Source organism: Microcebus murinus, chromosome 10 (assembly GCF_040939455.1).
Source record: "Microcebus murinus isolate Inina chromosome 10, M.murinus_Inina_mat1.0, whole genome shotgun sequence".
NCBI lineage: Eukaryota > Metazoa > Chordata > Mammalia > Primates > Cheirogaleidae > Microcebus > Microcebus murinus.
Window position 1 is genome coordinate 33,293,396 of NC_134113.1, and position 11,855 is coordinate 33,305,250.

Below are 11,855 nucleotides of genomic sequence, written 5' to 3' on the forward strand. Positions count from 1 at the left end.
TTCCTTTTAGCTAATATTCTTATAAAATGATACATTTTTACTAATTCTATTGTAATGAGGTGTCGGGATCTGTCCTGAAAACAGGAATCTCGAGGTGTGGGTGCTGCGTTTTGTCTCTTTATTTCTCATCCTCACCCCCAAACTCCAGGTTCCGCATGTCGTCGCAATGAGGTTGGCATATTTTTGCACTACCACTTTAAAAATGCAGTATGTTTGCATCAATTATTTCTTTGAAAAACAAAGTACAACAAAATAAAAATGCTGTTTTTGATGCTGATGTGAATTATGGCCAACACACATATAAAAAAATGCTCAACATTTCTAATCATCAGGGAAATGCAAATCAAAACCACAATGAGATATCACTTATCTTCAGTGAGAATGGCCTTTATCAAAAAGTCCCAAAACAATAAAGGTTGGCGTGGATGCAGAGGGATAGAAACATTCATACACTGCTGGTGGGACTGCAAACTAGTACAACCTCTGTGGAAAGTAATGTGGAGATACCTCAAAGAGATACAAGTAGAACTACCATTTGATCCAGCAATCCCATTACTGGGCAAAAGAACAAAAGACATTCTATAAAAAAGACATCTGCACTAGAATGTTTACAGCAGCACAATTCACAATTGCAAAGATGTGAAAACAACCCAAGTGCCCATCAATATATGAGTGGATTAATGAAATGTGGTATATGTATACCATGGAGTTCTATTCAGCCACAAAAACCAATGGTGAACTAGCACCTCTTGGATTATCCTGGATAGAGCTGGAGTCCATTCTACTAAGTGAAGTATCCCAAAAATGGAAAAACAAGCACCACATGTACTCACCATCAAATTGGTATTAACTGATCAACACTTAAGTGCATATATAGTAATAATATTCATTGGGTGTCGGGCAGATGGAAGAGGGGATGAGTATATACACACTTAATGGGTGCGGTGTGCACTGTCTGGGGGATGGACACACTTGAAACTCTGACTCAGGTCAGAGTTTAAATATTTGTACCCCTGTAATATACTGAAATTTAAAAAAAAATTTAACAAAAGAGAATTATACCATTTTAATTCCTGCCTGGTCAAACTTTTTCAAACCATAAACCTAGCAATTTATTAAATATATCCAGTTATTTAAAGAGTACAAATTACTTTATTATTATTTCATGTAATGACTATTCTCTTGAGAGTAAAGCATAATAATTACTACTGATGGGTTTTTGTCCTGTGACTGTATTTATTTGTATGTACACCTACTTTTCCTATGGATTGTGGAACCTGCAGCCTTGGGGCCACATGTGGCCTTCTGGATCTTTGAGTGCAGCCTTTTGACTGAATCTCAATTTTACAGACTGAAGTTTGAATTCAGTCGAGTGGCCACACTTGGGGATCTAGAGAGCCACATGTGCCCTTGAGGTCTCAGGCTCTCCAGCCCATTTTAATAGTACACATTTTTCTTTAAAACTTAATTGGCCATATCTTTGAATTCAGATATTTTTACAGTAATCAGGGTAACATTTGAAATTAACAATTTAAAGCTCAAGCAGACCTACTTATTCAATATCACGAGTGCTTCAAATAGGCATTGGGCATATTGTAAAATATCAATATTCCAAGTTAAAGTGTGTGGGGACATTGTATTGTCATTAATTTAAACTACTAAATAAACTATTAATATTAAAAGATGAGGTTTTTAAAAAGAACATTAATGTGACTGATCATTTTTTTATTTTTTGAGGTTATAAAAGTAAAATTTATTTTATCTTTTAGAAGGATAAGAGAAAGAGATATAGAGACAGAGACAGAGAAGGGGGAGGAAAGAGCAGAGAGAGATGGCATGGCATCCCAAAGAAAGAAAAGGGAGATGCCAGCTGCTAGGCCAAGTGGCTTGCTGATTTTATGGGGAGGAAGAGAAAAATAGTTAATTGCTGTGAATGGCCATATCCGATCCTTTTCTTCTTAACTGCAAGCAGATAATGGAATCTGCTGTGTGAAACTGCTGCATAAGTTCCTTTTGCTTTAGGGATAAAGTGACCTTGCCCTCAAGATACGTCTGGAGATTGTCCCCCATGCTATCATCCAGGAACTTCTCAGGAACTACTCTAGGTTGTAGAAACAGAAGCTAAGCAGGAAGTTTTAGTCAAGAGGTCTAGCAACTGTTAAAAATTTATATTTCCTTTTGTCTGTTGGGCTCCTTTGAGATGTTCAGAGCTCCACAGGGCACCCGTTAGCTAGATGGAGAAGGAGCAGAGCAGATATATTTTGCTCACAGCACCCACCGTCCTTTCATCCTCCCCTTCCTTTGGTTAAATTAATTTTTTATTTAAAAAAATGAACTCAGAAAACTGAGGATCATGGATGGAGGTCTCTTTTCTTCTGTGACTGCCTCCTGCTGACTCAGGGATGATGGTATGTCCCTGACTGAGTTCATTTGGGGCATTAAGGGGAGAGATTGAAAACAGATGGTCTTGAAAGGTAGGTTAGAGGTGGGATGGGGGTATTGCTGGAGAGAAATAGCTAGGGCCTGAATTTGGTTCCATATGAATGTTACTCGATAGTGAGGAATGTAGAGTTTGGGAATTAGAGCTAAAAGCAGAGCTGCTAAGGGCATTAGTCAAGAAATCTAAGATCACACAGGGCTCACATTTATGAGAAGGTACAGGGTCTCTTGGACAGTAGGCAGATAGAGATGTTATAGAGCACCCATAGTGGGGGACAGAAAGTAAGGTTATTGTTATTAGGGTTTCCAGCATGGGCAAAGCACTGACCAGCCTGGTATGTAAGCTGGGCTGTGGTGGCATTCATAGGGTGACAGGAGGAGTATAAGAGGAAGTAAAGGGAGATAAGGAGCCATAGGTAAGGAGCCATACCACAACATATATTTTTTTTAAATCTACACTTTGATTTTGTAGACCTGAATGTGCTAGTAATATATAGCTTGCTGCAATGCAGAATGAATTAGAGTTGAAAACCAAAGCAGATAATTTTACAATCAACACTAACATTTTTTTCCTTTTTTCCCCAGATTCAAGGTCCACTTTCTAAGTGTTCCCTTCTCAGCTCTCTGAAATATAGCATTTAGATACGTTCCTAGGACAAGCTAGATTTTTCCACACATATTTATTGTATAAATGAATGAGAATGAGAATGGTTTCTTTCCTTGTTATTGTACTAACAATGCATTTTTTAAGATAAATTATGTCTACCTCTTTTTGACCATAATCCTGTTGCCTGATTGCTCCTTTAATTTCTGACATTGTATTTTCCCGTTACTGTTTAAAAAAATTTTTTTCCCTCTTAATACTATTGAAACCAGATACAACCCCTAATAGAGGCCAATGCCCATCAGAACAAAATTATTCAAGTTTCTCATATTTTACCTTTGTTCTTCTCTTTCTGTGTTTGTTCCCTCTCAGAATTTTCCTTCCTTTTTTAGTTCATTTCTTTCTTCCTTGCATAACATTTCTTAAGATATCAAAGTATGCACATGGCTTGTGTATTTATGCTCTCTTATCCTTGATACAAATCTTTTCTTTTCTCTTTTTTTTTAAACTCAGTTCCCTAAGGACTGGTGGTCCTTAGAGACCATCAGAAATTGCCAATACTGACTACATTGCAAGTCGTTGTGGCGGGGTATTGGGAAAAGTTTTTGATTAGCAATAATCACACCCCAGATAAACCTCATTGGCTACGAAACTGCCACTGTGCAAAGCTGATACAAATCTTTGTTCCTTTAAATATCCAGGTCTGTTGCTTGAACTAGTTGTCTCATAGACTGTCTAACTGATGGTCCAATTTTGACCTCACATATATCACTTGTTAGAAAGTAGTATGGTGTATATGTAGATGGAAATATATTTAGGTTTTGTTTTTCTCTAATTCTTTTTTAAATTAAAATTTATTTTTATTTCGGCGTGTTATGAGGGTACAGATTTTAAGGTTTCAATAAATGCCCTTCCCCTCGCTCCCCACAAGTCTGAGTTTCCAGCATGACCATCCCCCAGATGGTGCACATCTCACTCATTATGTATGTATATATCCGCCCCCTCCCACCTGCCCAATACCCTATTACTGTAGTGCCTATGTGTCCACTTAGGTGCTGCTCAGTTAATACCAGTTCATGTGACAATAAACAAAGTATCTGACCTCTCTGGCATTCAAAGTTCTCTTCTAATAAAATGTAGAATTTGTTTTATATAATTACTAAGCTTCCTCCAAACTTTCAGTTGAGTCTCCAGGTCCGTACCTAAATGTTTCCTTTTAAAATGGTCCCCCATTTGATAATTTTACTTCTATTATTGGTGTCTCGTTATTTCACTTTCTGGCTTGAATATTTGGGATTTCCACAACTCTTCCTTCACTTTTTGTTTTCCTTTTTCCATTTATCCAGTAAAAATTCAGTTGTGGGTTTTAGAAAACAAACATCATTTCCCCATCTGGAGAAGGAAAGAAAGTTCAAGGGCTTATACAAAGGCAAGAAAAGGAAGGCACATGGTAAGTATTTTCTCACATTCAATCATTTGTACTTGACATTATGTATTATCTCTTTAGCTTTATATATTAATAGCTATTTTGTTTGCCTTTATGTAGTGGTAACTTTATAAAAATGGGGACTTTTATTTTCTATTATGGATATTTTCTGTCTTCCCAACAAGGTGTGCAATGTCAACATTGAATGAGCAAAGTGAAACAAATGCATTATATATACACGTTTCTAAATGCTTAACATAATTTTGTAAACCTTATAACTCTCCTATGATGTAAGTGCTATTATCTCTATTTTACATAGGAGGAGACTGAAACATAAAAATGTTAAGTGAGCTTCTAAATTTATACAGATAGTACATAGCAGAGCTGTACTTCAAACCCAATTGGCTGGCTCCTGAGTGTGTGCTCTTAAGCCGTGTTGTCTGCCTCTCACCATTGTGTAGGATCAAGGTCAGGAAGACTAAGATACCTGAAGAGAGGAACCAGAAGTCCAAACAAAAATGTCTAGCTATGTCAGTAGGTCCATAAGGCAGGTTGTAGTTCAGTGCTGAGAGCTGGGTTTGGTAGCTAAAATGTTTGTTGAGACAATGGTAGAAGCAGAAAGAATAATCAGAAAGGGATTGATCTGAGAAATGTTTCATGAAATAACTGATAGAGTTTTCTGATATACTATACAGTCATGTGTCACTTAACAATGGGGGTACGTTTTGAGAAATGTACTGTTAGGCAATTTTGTCATCGTATGAATGTCATAGAGTGTACTTACACAAACCCAGATGACATGGCCTACTACACATCTAGGCTATGTGGCATAGCTTATTGCTTCTGCAAACATGGACTGAATGTTACTGCACTGAATAGACGATTGTAACACACTGATAAGTATTTGTGGAATTAAACATGTAAATATAGAAAAGGTACAGTAAAAATACAGTATAAAAGATTTTTTTAAAAAGGTACATATACCTGTATAGGGCACGTACAATGAATTGAGCTTGCAGGGCTGGAAGCTGCTCTGGGGTGAGTCAGAGAGTGAGTGGTGAGCGAATGTGAAGGCTGAGGACATCACTGTGCACTTTTATACTATTGGCAGGGCAACAGGTTTATATCAGCATCACCACAAACACACGAGTCATGTGTTGTGTTACTATGTTATGATGGCTACCTCATTAGGTGATAGGAATTTGTTCAGGTCCATTATAATCTTATGGGACCACTATCACATATGCGGTCCATCATTGACAGAAATGTTGTTATGCAGTGCATGATTGTACACAGAAAAAAGTGAAAAACTAGTGGTTCCATAAACCTTCATATTTTTTTCTTGACATTTGATGGAGACCTCTAAGGACCTTTCCTTAACCAAAATAAAGTCAACATTCAAAGGGCTTATCTGGCATGAGAAAACTCTTGCCAGAGGCAATATTTTAGTTAAGTAGGTTTTGAGCAGGAAATTTTTGCTGTTTTAGTCTTGTGGCTCCCATTTTGAGGTTGAAGAAGAATTGAGTCCAGGCACTGTGGGTAAAAGGAACAGACCAAACTCTAGAGTGATAGATTAGACCCTTCTAGCTGGATGGTATTTAGGGTGGATTCTAGCATGCATTTAGGAAAAGTGATGCCGAATTCTAGTTTAAAAATCTCTCAGTTTCCTGCAAAAGGTTTTTTTTGTTTTTTTGTTTTTTTTTTTTTTTAGGAAAAAAGAGACCGATGCTCAGTAAGATTATAGAATCTATGGCACAATGATATTTACTTTCTATAGCAAGACTTAATAGAAATGAAATGACTAATAAATTGCTTTATTTCATTATTGATGACTCAGGGACTGGGTGAGGCTATGCTTACAAATGGAAGGTCTTCAAAACATGCCATCTGGCAAGATCAGAACTGTCAGGAACAGAGAAGTTGAGGTACCTGGGAGACATCTAAGTAGGGAAATATATAGGTGTGATGCTCAAGAGAAAGGTCTAGGCTAAAGAAATTGTTTTAGATTGCTTAAGTGCTTCTGTTGTATTATATTATCTTTGGCAAATATTCAGTTCTTTCTCCCACCTAAAAATAGAAATATACTTCCCTACCTCCTTATGTGGGGCTTTGCCAAGTGACTCGATTCAGACAGTAGAAACAGGCAGTTGTAATGGTGTGCCAGTTCTAATCCTGGTCTTAAGAGTCATGAAGTTTTTGTTGACCCCTGTTGCATTCCTGTCTGTTGCCATGGACACCACTGGTCCAAGGTGGGTGAGAGCTATGTGGGGCAGTCCTGAGTAAAGCTTAGAAGCAAAAGAGCAAGGCCAGCTTAGAAAAGGTAATAGCCAACCACCACATAGATACATGATAAAGATAATAATTGTAGTTTTGAGCTTTTCAGTTTGGGAATGATTTGTTCTGCAGCATTATGGTGGCAATAGCTAACTTATTCAGTGCTTAGGAGCTTTATTCTTCAATTAGCATTGTAGTTTTGAGCTTTTCAGTTTGGGAATGATTTGTTCTGCAGCATTATGGTGGCAATAGCTAACTTATTCAGTGCTTAGGAGCTTTATTCTTCAATTAGCATTGTAGTTTTGAGCTTTTCAGTTTGGGAATGATTTGTTCTGCAGCATTATGGTGGCAATAGCTAACTTATTCAGTGCTTAGGAGCTTTATTCTTCAATTAGCACTATCTTCTAACTGAATCTCCCCATTCCCTCCTATTTATTCTTACCATACTATAGTATTTCTAATTGGGACTTTTGTCATAATTTTCCTAATCAGAAACTGCCAGAGCTGTGCAGATAGGTGAAGAGGGACCAGCATTATCAAATGAAGGAAGAATCCAAATTATAAAAAGAAGCAGAATTTAATTTAGTATAAGCATCTACTTAGCTGGGTGGGTGGAAAATATAATATTCAAGTATTATTCACAAGATAATCATGTGCAAATAATCAAGAGATTACAATATAACAATCAGATTTTGGGTAAGGGCATGTGGAAATAATGGAAAAGAAAAATTTTGGTAGAGTTTTACAAGACTATAGATTCTCTTCCGACTCAGTCTGAATTCTCATGTTTACCCAAATCCCCAGATCCTTTATAGGCAGAACATTAAAGTAGCATATAATTAAATATGATTGTACACTGCTTTCCTTGAAAGTTATGTTATTATGTCCCCCTTTATCTCTAATTTCTGTAAATTAATTTGGCCTCAGTCCAAAAGGCACTAATACTTATGCATTAATAAACTTTAAAAGCCCTTAAGTCAATTTTAAAACCATTGAATATTATTTTCAAAAGAAATATGATCTCTTCAACTGTATTTCCTACAGCAAACAAAACTATTCTAAAAAATTATTTGACAGAAACTTATCACTGTAATTGGACTATGATATATCAATTTAGAATTAAAATACCCCTGTTTTTATGACAGAGTAGTTTAAACAAGTTTTTTCTATGTAAAATCTGAAACAAAGACTGTGTTACATACAGTTAGAATCTCTTTTATAGGGTACTTGGTATTTTAGCAGAACTACCAGGTTTCCTAACTGGTGTCTCTCCAAAAACACTTTCTGCTTCTAGCTTCCTAGCTCTAACTTGACTATCTTTTAAGTTCCCTGTTCTGGTTAAAGGCAGTATTAACTTTCCAGCTGTGAAGACGTTTGCTAATAGCAAAAGCTATTCGCTAAGAGTAAAAAGAGTTTGCTAAGAGTCCTTACTCTTTTTCATGAGATGAAATCTAATTAACCACAAATTTTTTAGAATTGTTCTTTTCAGTATTTTTCAGAGATGTTCTTTTCTTTTCTAAGGTTGTTGTCTCAGATCTTTAGCACTTCTTAAACCACCGGAAGGGCCATGATGGTCTATTTAACAAGTTGGAAGACTTTCAAGCTATCTTCTGTTTCCTTTTGAATGTCCTTTTGAATGATACAATTTCTCTCCAATATTAGGGAGTTCTTCTTTACATTTTTTGACTTCTTTGATGTTGTTACTCATTGCATATTTTTATCACCCTTGTCCAGTAGTTTTGCTTCCTAACAACATCAGCGTATTAACACATTGTTCAAATCTATAATGCTCTAGATATGTGTAATTCAAGGGAGGACTTTTGGGTAAGATGATGATGTGAACACAGGCAATTAACAACTTCTTGGATCTCCACAGCAATAATCAAAGGGAATTTTAAAGAAGAAATTTCTGAATATGATCTGAAATCTAAAGAAAGGTGCTAAAAAACAAACAAACAAACAAACAGACAAAAACCTGTGGGGAATTTTAACTAGATATACCAAAGAAAGACACAAAGAGGATTCTTTTTCTCCTTCAAAATGTTGCATCACTTCAAAATAATGGAGACTACTTCTTGAGAACACTATAAGTGTGCTCTGACTTGTAGAGCAAGGGGTAAAATCCCCAGTGAACTATGGGGTAGAGATGTCAGTTGTTTCTCTTTTTTTTATATGTCATGGAACTGTATACATTTGAAAGCAGCTGGACTTTAAGCCATAAGCCAACAGACAGCAACTTTCAGAAAGCTGAAAGGACATTTGTGGAGAGTTGCCAACATCGAGGCACCAACACTAAGAAAGAGTGTGAGTACAGCACCACTTTGGAACTGGTGAGATTCTTTCCTTAGTAAGAACAACAACGACAACAACAAAAAAAGGAAAATTAATTGAGCTTTAATTTAAGGAGTCATAAACAGAAAAACAAATGAAATCAATAAAGGTAGGAGAAAGATATAACAGAGTTAAAGTGAAATTTAGTAAACTAGGGAACAGATAAATCAATAAAATATTTAAACAAGTTCAAGAGCTGGGTCTTTTACAAAGTAAAACATTCTCCATACCTAATAGTTTTAAACATAGTTGTGTGGCTTGGCTTATATCCTTGCCTTCCTCTCTGCCTGGATAAATAAGCACATACTACGGAGGACATCGTCCCTGAGCCTTGGTTCCAAAATAAGCCACATTAAGTATGTTTGTTATGACAGAAAGCTGATAAACAGGGAAATTGACACACAAAGAGGGTTCTGACATAATGCAAAACAAATAAACAAATAACAACAACAAAAAACTAATGCATGTGGCATTGGCCTGGGTAGTAAATGGATAGTGAACAGTTATTAGAGACTGGAAAAATGGCAACAAACTATACAATGGTGAAATATTTTGTAAATCTGTCACATCCAATAATTAAAAAAAAACACTGATAGTGTATCTAATGAACCTGTGGCTCTGGGAAAAGAATTTATAAATAGAACGTTACGAGTTTTTTGGTATTAGTTGCACTGATAAGGTACCTTCCAAAAAAAATTGAGTTCAAGGAAGAACCATCTCATTTTCAAGAAAGATGAAATGGAAAAAGAGATAGTTCAGAAATTCTAAAACTTGCAGTCTTTGAAGATATAACTCTTTCTCTTTTCCAATTGGCAAAAGGAAAAAAAATCTTTTGAGCAACTTCAGTGAACAAAGCGAGGACATGACCATCACACCTGTTGTTTTAAACTTGGATTTATTTATTTGTCTATCCTCCATCCTTTCAGTTAAACACAATTTCTCTGGAAAAGAGATCAAAGACATGATCCCACAGACATCTGATAAGCTGTTCAAAGGGGTTATAATTAAGTCAAAAGAAAAGTGCATGTCTTATAAGAATTGTGGCTGTTAATACTATTAATACATAGAGCTGATTGGAATCAAATACATTTTTAAAGATATTTTGAGAGTTTTACTTCTAGAAGTGTCAACCTATATAGTTAAAGAGACAGATTATTTTAGGCACAAAAGCCTCCATTTCAGATATGGCCAAAGATGATCATAAAAAAGGAGACATTAATTAAAGAGTGGGGAACCCAGAAGCTATGGAGAACAAAAGACAAGGGTGCTACTTTTAGGGAGCAAAACTATAACCTATAAGTATTAGCAACATTTCCTTGATGAGTTGGTGTAGGAACACTTAACAAAGTTAGTTTAGTGAAATTTCAGATTTGCTTTGAGCCATTTGCTACTCTAAATATCAGCACTTATCATAGTTATCTTGTCCCTATTCTGCCATTATATCATGGAGGTTGAGGGGAGGAACGGAAGAATAGGTATCTTCCTCCCCTTTTCCTCCCCGCCATTTTTCCAGATCAAGAACAGCCACACCTGAGTTTGACTTGCTTTGGACAATGAAAAGTGAAAGGTATGACACATACCACATTTAAACAGCAGCTCTCTATCTGTAATTTCCGAGGTTTGCTTAGGCTTTATCGTCTTATCTATTCCTAAGTGAATAGGTGTTTCCTGCAGATAATTTGTCCCTTCAGGCAAGGTCCCTGAATGAGAAGACACAATGAGCAAAGTGAACTGCAGTCATAGGAGTGTAAAGCGATTGAGAAATAAATTCTTATTGTATTGTAGGCAACAGAGATCCTTGGGTGTTTAGATGTGCAGCAAGGCTGACTAATACAAGCTCCTATCCATAACTAGGTAATTAGGTCAGAAAGGTGAAGCCCTTATGAATGGAATTAGTGTCCTTATGAAAAGAGACTCTAGAGCTTGCTTTCTCTGTTTGATCTCCGTCATATAAGGACACAGCAAAAAGTCCGCCATCTGTAGACAAGGAAGCAGGCCCCCACCAGACACTGGTTCTGCCAGCATCTTGTTCTTGGACTCTCAGGCTTCAGAACTATAAGAAATAAATACTTGTTGTTTAAGTAACCCAGCCTATGGTAATTTGTTATAGCAGCCAGAGCTCACTAAAATACAGGTTTAGAGTGGAAATTGATTTTTAAAGTATAAAATAATATTATGCACAAATCTATCTTTGAAATTTGCTTGAGATAATGATTTCTGAAAAAAAATTTCGAAACGGCTACAGAAAAGAAGAAAAACTAAACAGGCAGATTTGTTTTTTAGGAAATCTTGGAAAAAAATGTGAAAGAATTACCTCCCAAGGACTAGTAGGCCCAGATGGTTTTACAAGCTAATTTATTTCAATCTTTCAAAGAAGAGATACTTCCAAGAAGATATATCCATGCTATTTGACAATTTAGTAAAATATAAAATATTCCTAGTTCATTTTGTAAAAATCAGCATAGCCATAAAAACAACATCTAACAAAAATATCACCATAAAAAAAAAAAGGAGAGAGAGAAAGAAGCTCATGAAAAAAATCTTGCTTATGGATAGAGATACTTTATTGGGTTGGCTGTTATCAATTTCATATTGCCATTACTTCCTCCTCGTGTAGTGGGCACTGCAGGTGCCTTAGTAGGTTCCTTAGTAGGTTCCTAAGGCTTGTCAATAAGAGGAACATGCATCTACTTTGGAAAATAGAAGTGAAGTGGAAGCCCCTATTCCGAGAAGGTCACACTACCAGATGCAGTGGCTTCTTGGACTTCCCTGTGAGTTTAC

The 11,855-nt window shown here is 36.2% G+C and overlaps 1 non-coding gene across 1 annotated transcript; it reads right to left on the reverse strand.

The window, feature by feature from the left end:
* Positions 1-3,573: 3,573 nt before the first annotated feature.
* On the reverse strand, positions 3,574-3,713 carry LOC142873484 (U4 spliceosomal RNA). Its single transcript, XR_012921514.1, has one exon. It is a non-coding gene; the product is annotated as a U4 spliceosomal RNA (small nuclear RNA).
* Positions 3,714-11,855: the final 8,142 nt, after the last annotated feature.